The following is a 10,088-nucleotide window of genomic DNA, read 5'->3' as shown; positions in this document are numbered from 1 at the left end:
TATTGCTAATCAATCAGGTTTGTTTGTTTCTTCAATGTTATCATTCTTTGCATGTTTCAAACCCTAGGTTAGAAGAATTCTGTTGATTCTTACTCTGTAAATATGATACCCATTTGTGTGAGAAGAGCAAGAATCATGCAAATATTCACTTTCCTTGCACTTGCATCCACAATTTTTGATTCACCCCTTTTGTAAAAAGTTCAAATAAAATTAGGGTTTTTTGTGGATCAATTCGAATTTCAAGCTTAATGCATGATTTTGCTCTTCTCTTTGTCAATACTAGGGTCGAAAATGCTGTACTTAGGGTTAGGACATCATGAAACTGAAACAAATTTTGATAGGATTGAGTTGTGCCAATTTCTGGGCAACTCGCATCTGCGAGTAAATCAGCTCGCATCTGTGAGTTTCATCAATAGCTCGCAACTGCGAGTGATTCTGCTCGCAACTGTGAGTTGCAGCAGAACTTGCTGCATGTTTCTGTGATTCAACCTGCAGTCGTGTTATTTTGTTCCATACTGATTTTAATTGTATATTCCACTGTGGTGTGGTATTTTTCTGGTTGTTTTGCAGGCATGGCACCTAAAAGAATTAACACCGGTAAGAGAAAGCAAGGCGAGTCATCCGTACCTCAACCTCCAACCCAAAACCAGTCCTATGATCAAGAGAGATTTACGACTAGGTACCACCAAAATAGGTACAACGCCTTGCTTAAACAGACCTTGTGGACTGAGAGAGTTGTTCAAATCAAACCCGATGGACCATTTGGCAATTATCATAAACTTTTCCTTGAGCAAGGGTGGGCCAGACTCCTAAACCCCATAACCAAAATCAACGAGGAGTTGGTGCGTGAGTTCTATGCCAATGCTCTTCCTCAAAACCCCCAAACCGATCCATTCACCTTTGAAACTTTTGTGAGGGGTAGGACAATTAAGTTTGATCGGGATGCCATAAATACTTTCCTAGGAAATCCTTTCGACCTAGATGTTGAAGCTGAAAATGGAATTGATGATTTCCATAAGAAACAAAACCTAGGTCACTTCCTCCTTGATGATGTCCACAATGAGATAAAAAAATTCATAATGCTAGAGGGGGAAACCTATGACAAAAGTGATGCGGGTAGAGAAAACATTGCCCAATATAAACTGATGAAACCACCAGCCAAACTGATGTTTCGATTCATCCTCCATAATGTCAAGCCTAATAGTCACATGCTCGATTGTACCATTGATGTCTGCCCATTAATTTTTTACATTCTCAAAGGCATCAAGGTAGATATCGCTCGAACTATTGCTTGGCAACTTAGAAAGGTTGTGCTTCAAGGTCATGGTGAGCCAAAAACTCGCCTATCTTTTCCTGGTTTGATTATGGGTTTGATCAAAGACACCCACATGAGGATGCCCGCTGATTATCATGAAATAATCAAAAACCCCATTGATGATGCCTTCATTACCCGATACATCATGGGTCAATCTAAAAAGGGTAAGGGTAAGCAAGCTTCATCTTCTAGGGCACCTCCCTCACAATCCGAGCCTCAAGATGCACCTTTTCCATTCCCACCAGCAGCTGGTTTTGATTTTGCTAGCTATGTTCAATGGCAACATGAGAATAATGTGCTTAATTATAATATGATGTCAGCCATTCATCGGGAAAACATGTACTTTCAGCAATCTCAATACATTATGCAGCAGCAGCATGGATACCCTCCAGAGATCATGGACCAGTTCATGGCACCTCCAGCTTTTCAAGAGTATGTGAATTGGCCTGAGGACACGCCAAAACCTTTTGGAGGGGGTGAAGACTTTAGAGGTCAGGATGATGCGAACATGGAGGATATTGGTGGTTTAGGTGATGATGATCCGGCAAATGTTCCAAGTGCCACTTCAACCCCTCATGGGTCAGATGATGATGACATGTAGTCTTGAGGAAGAGGAAAAGAATTGAAAGCTAGTTCTTCAAAGAGTGATTTTATCAAAGCTTTCATTCATTTCTTGCTGTCTTCCTTAGCTGTTATTTCTTTTCTCTTTTGTTTCTTTGTGAACAATATTCTGTTGGTTTTTATTTTAGCACATGAACTCATATTTTATTTTATGTTATCAGCACTTTGTTAAGTATTTTGGTTATTAATGTATGGTAACTTTTGTTTCATTTTAATTAGTATTATTATGTTCGTATTTATATTAGTATGGTTTAATTTTATTTTATAGTATAATAATGTGTTAAGCATTTTTCAAGTACTTTATTTGGTTTTAATTTAAAAATTGTGGAAGTTTCTTGCGTATCACTCTTGCTTAATTTCAAATCTCAGATGATTGATATTGATTCATAGTTATGATTAAAAGCGCAAAGCCAAGGTACAAGTTTCCAGTTTTTCTAGGTTTTTACTCGAATATGGAACGAGTACTTTGTGCAAATTTCATTTCATTTAGTTCTTTACAATAATTTATTTGTTTGTGAACCACGTAGTACTAGCCTAAAAGTGAGGAAACCTCAGATGTTTGTACATATGCAAGGAGACCGGCTTTCATTGTTTAACTCGATTTTGTTATTTTAAATCCAATAATTGTTTTTAATTGTGTGAAGGCATGGAAGTGATCAAGGCACATTTTTTGTTATTGAGTGAAACTTACTTGACCACAAATAGCCTGCCTTGTGAGAAGAGCGAGTATTTGCTAACCCACTTGAGCCAAATGAATCGGAGTCATCAATTATGAACTGTCAATTCATAAGCACAATGCTTGATGAAGTTGCCTTTAAATTTTTCAAAATTCAGTTCATTCTTGACGCACTTTAGGACTCTGATATGTTTTTAATTGTTGAACGCTAAAATTTCAATGTTATTTGTCCCTTTTGCCTTAGAGTAAAGGAACATTCAATTAGGGTATTTGTTGATTCAAGTTGGGGAGAGAAGGTAGATGTAAATCTTATGTCAAGTACTATGGTGTAAATTTATCTTTGATCAAGACAACATGTTGTTGTAAATACAAAAAGAAAAGAAAAGCAATGTGTACATGAAAAGAAAAAGAAAAAGAGAAAAAGAAAGAAAAATCCAAAAAGAAAATAAGTTGTCAAGATCAAAGTGCTTCATGTTTAAGCACCAAGGGTTTGTAATGATTGGTAGGAAAGATTGAGAATTTTAATGGTTGATACAAGGAATGTTCCTCTTTGATAGGCTTTTTGATTTCAATTGCCCCACATATGACATTTCTTTTGTAGCCAAGCCAAGTTATAACCCTCAAAGACCTTTTGATCCATGTTTTTATGCCTTTTGAAATGATATTTGGATGGATACATAACTTGATTGGAATGTTAACTTGATTGCCGGATGTGTGTTCATAACCCTCATTCATTTGATTTCAATTGTTTATCTACTTTCATAGAAGTGTGTTAGGTGTGGTTCGTAAATAAATATATTATTGTTTTGAAATGTTTGACATGAACTTTGTACTTAGGACTCATCTCATGTTAGTAGTAGAATTTTAGATTAGTTGGAAACTTAGACTTGCCCGCGCATTCACTTTTAAATCATTCATCTGAAGATGTTTTCAAAGCCTTGTGTACTTGTGTCTTGTAATTTACTTGTTTGATTTTCAATCTTTTGTTTGAGGACAAACAAAGAGTTAAGTTGGGGAGAGTTTGATAAGTGCCAAGAAGTGTTATTTTCATGTTATATTTCATACACTTTTTGTTACTTGTTTTACAAGTTATCGAAGGAAAAGCCGAGAAATAAGTGTTAAATGCCTTATTACGCTTTATATATCTTACTCTATCCTTTTGTGCAGAAATTAGCCTCAAGACACTGAATAAAGACCAAAACCATGGAAAAACACTATTTGGGCAGAAGCTGATCCAGGAAAGAAGCAGCTCGCACTCAAACTCGCACCTGCGAGTAGAAGATGCGAGCAACTCGCAACTGCGAGCTCACTTACTCGCAACTGCGAGTTAGGGCGGTTTGACCTCCTCATTTATGACGTGGCAGCTTTGCATTGGTCCAGAGAAGCAACTTGCATCTGCGAGTGATGTAGCTCGCATCTGCGAGTTCAGGCAGGGCAGAGGCTATAAAACACCCACTTGCTATTCCTTGAAGATATTATGTTGGGATTTTTCTTAGATATTTTGAGGATCCTTTTCTCTTAGTTTTTCATAGCTTTTAGCTTGTAATTTTATAGAGAGAAAGAAGGTAGTTCTTCATAGAGTGAGAGTTGTTTTGGAAGTTGGATGCTTACTCCTTAGTTGAGACATCACAAGTGTAATGAATCCTTCCTTTTCAAGCTATCCTTGCAAGGCTTCCATGATGATGTGTAGCTAAACACTCTTTGTTAGGATGAGAGGTACTTGATCTTGCTAAACATGTAATCCTTTTGATCTTGCAATATATGATTCTAGCAATTTATATTCAATATTGTTGTTATTCTTGTGTTAATGCTTTCAATAAGATTCAAGATGATTTGGACACAAACTCTTGAATCTAGAGCTAGAGTAGCAATATATCTTAGGTTAACTTCTTTGACAACTTTGTTAATCTTGAGATAATCACCATAATCAAGAGTTTAATGCTTTCGGATGCTTAATCAGGCTGGACACGGTCGATTAAGTTATCCGATCGAATTTGTTATCGTTTAAGGGATTTGGACACGAATGTTTAAACGATAACTTAGAAATAATTATATCACTTTGGACACGAAGGGTAGTTTAGAATTGATTGTGATAATGTTGTTTACAAAGCTAGAATTCGTATGGATCATTAGGTTACGTGTGACGCTTGGTTAAGGAACGCTACTCCTAACAAGTTTCAATCCTTATTTATCTTATCTTTTACTTTTTGCAATTAGTTTAGTTAGTTACATTTCAATTCAAACAAACAAGTACTCTTAATACTTGGAATGATAGTCGATGTTAAACTGTCATTGATAACGCACTATTCCCTGTGGAGACGATACAAAAATACTTATCTTGTTTGATGCTAAGAACGACTTTCATCACGTATCAAGGCCTAAACATAACATAATCATGACACAAACCTAAACCGGACGATTAGGGGAAACCTAACATCGTCATCGGTATCATGTTCTTTACTTGTTCTATTAGCATCTCGTGCTCTTGATCTTTAACATATTTGTGCATGGAATCATTCTTGAATAATCATAACATAACATACAGGATCGTGCATAAGTTCATTCATTAGGTTAGCGTTGAACAACCAGTTATTATCTTGATTCATTTTACGGAGAGCCCCAGGTGGAGTAACCCAGAGAACAATCCCATACATGACCAAGGAAACCTAGCAAGGGCTCATCGGACTCCTTCGGTGTCGTGCGGGTCCCTTACGGCTTGAATCGTTCCCCTTGAGTCGAGAACCTCTCATATCCCCCTGACGTGGATAACAAGAGACACGAGCACCGACATCTTGTTTATTCAGTGACATGCGGGTCCCTTGCGGCTTGAACCGTTCCCATCATGAGAACCCCTTGTATCCCCCTAACGTGGATAGCAAGAGACATGCCACCTACATATATTAATCATGGTCTTGTCGTTCATGAAGGATAAACCTATTCATGCTTACATGTTTACCTCGGAACCTTGGTCGATCCGATTGGCGGTAAATCATACTTGTTCATGCTTGTTCATACTTAATCACGGTGGAGAGATAACTATCCTATCCACGACTTAACATACTTGCTATATCATTCTTGATCATGTGCGAAGAGAACATACTTCGCGTCTTATCAATCTATGGATTCTTGCTTAACATGCTAGTTCTCGACTACTATGTCGAGGCTCTAGTTTTTCCCTTACTTAATGAATGACTTGCTACCCCAGTTCATATCATATCATAACTTCTCTCGTTTGCCATGCTTTACTAGCTATATCAAATACTTGCTTCATTCTCATGAAATCCTTGCAAAAGATTAACATTTAGAACCTTGGTTTGAGGGGTATATTTTATAAAAAGACTGCTTGAAGAAAACTTGAGCCGAAACTTGTCAACCACACGCGAAACAAGCAAATAGTGCTCTGGGCACTGCCACTCGCCTTGCAAGTAAGCTTTCTCGCCGTGGCGAGTAGCTGCTTGCCGTGGCAAGTTGAGGGCGAGTACACACCCCTCCCTGTGGTTCTAGCTTGCCTCGCGAGCAATCTGCTCGCTGTGGCGAGTAATGACAGTCCAACACCTGCCTAATTAGTGTTTTTAACCCAAAATCCTCAAAACCAAGTGTATCTATGCATGTTATGACTCTAGAGATCATAGGAAACTTGTAAAACGTTTTTATAGCAAGTATTTGGAAACATAGAAAGCACGGCTCAATGGGGCAACTAAACATATTACTTAAAAACCCTAGAATTTCATATTATTCTACATGACATAAACATAATCCCAAGGGTAGGGAATTCTATCTATGGAACTCACCTAAAACAAGATGTGAACTTGATTCCCAAGCTTCCAAGCAGCTCTTCCACTTTCCATCCTTCAAAACCCTAGCTTGATCCTCTTGAATTCTTAGCTCATGCCAATCCATTCTTCATATTACTTCTTTCTCTATGGTTCTTGACTTCAAAGAAACCATAACCCAAACAAGCTCAAGCTCCCACTTTACCAATTAACAAACCCTAGTTTCCAAAACAACCTCAAAGTCTCAATACCAAAACCATAATTGTTCTTGCTTGCTAATTTGTTAACAAACCATGCTTTGTTCACTCATAAACAAACTTGGAAGAATTCTTGCTTCAAAGAAGAAAAGATGGGATGAACTTCATGAGAGGAAAGAAGAGATTAGACCTAAAACCAAGCTTACACAAACTTAGGGTAACATGAGAGGGCAAGGGTGAAATCTTGTCATGTAAGGAGAAGGAATTTTTGGAAGGTTTGGTGGAGAGGAGAGGAGAGAGTGGCGTGAGAGAAGAGAAGAGAGAAGGAGGAAATTCTCTTGCCAAAACCTTGAGAGAGAAAGAAGATTGAATAATGAGATATTTTGGCCCCAAAACATATAAATATATCCTTTGGTGTGCAATTACCATAATGCCCTCACCTCAAGCGTGCTTAATTCGTCCATGATACTTTACTCGTGTTTAGCTAACAACACGTGATAAATATTCCATCATACTTACTTTGTGTAACATTAGTCCTCTGACGCGTTTAACTGGTAATATTCTGATACTGATAGGCGGGATATTACAGGTGTAATTTAAATTAGTATATGGTTCATAAATATCAAATAACTCTACTTGTTCATTTTCAAATTTAAGGACATGAATGATTGTGATGTTAAGAATGTATAGAAGAAAAAAGAGTGAAAATAAAGTGAAATGATTTAGGAACGATTCACCCCTTTAGCTACTGTTGGACTATATGATTATTTATTTTTTAGAAAAAACTTTTGGCCCCTACTGACCTCCACAATGCATTATATATCCATATTCAAAATATATTTTATTAATATATATATATAAATATATATATATATATATATATATATATATATGGGTTAAATTTACTTTTGGTCCATATAAATATTAAGAATTTTGCTTTTAATCCCTAAAATATAAAATCACAGTTCAAAAAAATTGACAATAATACTGACGAAATTTTTTACATGGAAATGAGATTTTATTTGATTGGGACTAAAAATGAAATTTTTAATATTTATTTATGGACGAAAAACATATTTAACCCTATATTTTTTTTTGACAAAAGTAAACGATATTCATTCATTCAAATTGATAGAGTACATCGATACAATACAAATCCAAATTCGCTAAAAAAAAAGGATGTATATGTGAACAAACTCAGAACATCCATGTTAATAGCATAAAACTGCAAAGTATCTATGCGTACAAATATGACTAATATGACTATATTCAAGTCTCCGGAATACTCATGTCTCCGGATATGCAACGTTGACGACGCCAAAGTCATTGTCATTGATCGGATCTGCACTTGCTCAAAGCTAATCTTTCAACTTGAATCAAATAAACACCGCACTAAGACGGGAAATCAAAAACACACCGCACAAAGACGGGAAATCAAAACAAACATAGTCGTTCAAAGACGACGAAATCACAAAAACAAACAAAAGAAAACAGAAAATATGTGAAATCACTTATTTAAATAGGATAGAAGGACAAAACAACTCGGAGGGGTGATTTTTGGGTCAAAATTGACCCTAAATCACCCCTCTGACAAGAAGAAGAAGAAGAAGAAGAAAAAAGGGGTGACGGCTAGGCTTTGAGAAGGAGAGGAGATGTAGAACAATGATATGCAGAAGAAATTTTTTAATTTTTTTTATAGTTAACCCTATATTTATTAGCCATAATTTATCACATTCACAATAATCTTATGACTCCTTTATTTCAAATATGACAATAAATCAAATTAAAATCAACGATATATAGAAAAATATGGTAACATTAATATAGCATATTTTGTAATAGAAACGCACACAGAAGTGACATTAGATACTATATAATCATAAGTCCTCGTGAGCTTAGCTCAATTGGTGGGGACAATGCATAAATGTTTGGGGTTCAAACCCCGACCATCAGGAGAAAAAAAAAGACACTATAATCGTATTACCAATAAATTATCTTATTTTTTTGTGGTGTCCGGGGTTCGAACCCTAGTCCTTGCATATATTATACATTGTTCTTACCAACTGACCTAAACTCATATGGACAATAAATTATCTTTTATATATGTATGAAGGAATTTTAAATTCACTTCCTAATCGGCCATTTTTAATATGTATGAGCGTGTGCAATCTCGAATATAATTTTATTTCTTTAGAATCAACTATCACATCACTTCATTCAGGTAGGGCCACATTGTTGGTGCAAAGCTTTAGAGGCAAATGTTTTTATGTTTGAATTTAGAAATTGTATTGTGACTATATATTTATGATATAAGAAAATTATTTATGTTTGTTTCAAAGTAATGAAACATTGTCCTCGTGAGTTTAGCTAAGTTGGTAGGGACAATGTATAAAATATGCAAGGTTCGGGGTTCAAACCCCGACCACCACAAAAAAAGTAATGAAACATAATGTGTGACCTAATTGTGAGATTCATTAAACATACTGTCATTACTCTTAAGGTATCGGTAGTCAAGTCTAATTGTGATGTGGGATAACATTAATGCATAAAAGGGAATTAGTAAAACCTTTTAATATTGATAAGGTGAAGCAGGCGGTTTGAGACTGTGACAATTTTAAAAGTCTAGGATCGGATGATATGAATTTTGGGTTATCAAGGATTTCTAGGTGGACTTAAAAGAGGATTTGATGCGTTTTTTTATTGTAATTTCATCGATGGCAAATTGACGTGATGACATAATTGCACTTTTATAGTTCTGATTTCCAAAGTCGAGATTTGCCAACGCCTGGCTGATTTTTTATGATGAATGTATAAGGTGTTTACAAATATATTGAGAAATGTCATTGAAGTGTAGTTTCAAATTCTCAATAAGCTTTTCTAAAAAAAAAAATTATGGATGAAATTTAATAGCTAATGAGGTGGTGGATGAAGCGCTTAAATTCAAAAGAGAATTGTTGGCATTAAAAGATGACTTTGAAAAAGCATATGATTATGTAGATCAAAAGTACACCGATGCAATTCTGGCCACAATGAATTTTCCAACATTGTGACGCAAATGGATTATGGAATGTATAACTATAGCTACTTCATCAGTTCTTGTTAATAGTAATCTGATTGAAGAGTTTAAATTGGAAATAACGTTATGTCAAGGAGATCCTCTGTCCCTCCTTTTCCATTTAAAGATGTCTTTGAAAAAGCATGTGATTATGTGGATCAAAAGCATACCGATGCAGTTCTGGCCAAAATGAATTTTCCAACGTTGTGGCGCAAATGGATTATGGAATGTATAACTATAGCTACTTCAACAGTTCTTGTTAATGGTAGCCTGATTGAAGAGTTTAAATTGGAAAGAGCGTTACGTCAAAGGGATCCTCTGTCCCCCCGTTTTATCTTTTTGATAGAGACAAAATGTTTGAATGTTATGATGAATGCCATAGTAGAGGCGTGTTTATTTTTGGGTTACAAAGTTGGTGTGACAGAACCTGTTTTGATTTCTCGTTTAAAAT

The sequence above is a fragment of the Medicago sativa genome, chromosome 3 (genome assembly GCF_051527215.1).
Source record: "Medicago sativa cultivar Bolivia chromosome 3, Bolivia_mono, whole genome shotgun sequence".
NCBI lineage: Eukaryota > Viridiplantae > Streptophyta > Magnoliopsida > Fabales > Fabaceae > Medicago > Medicago sativa.
This window is presented reverse-complemented; position numbering follows the sequence as displayed.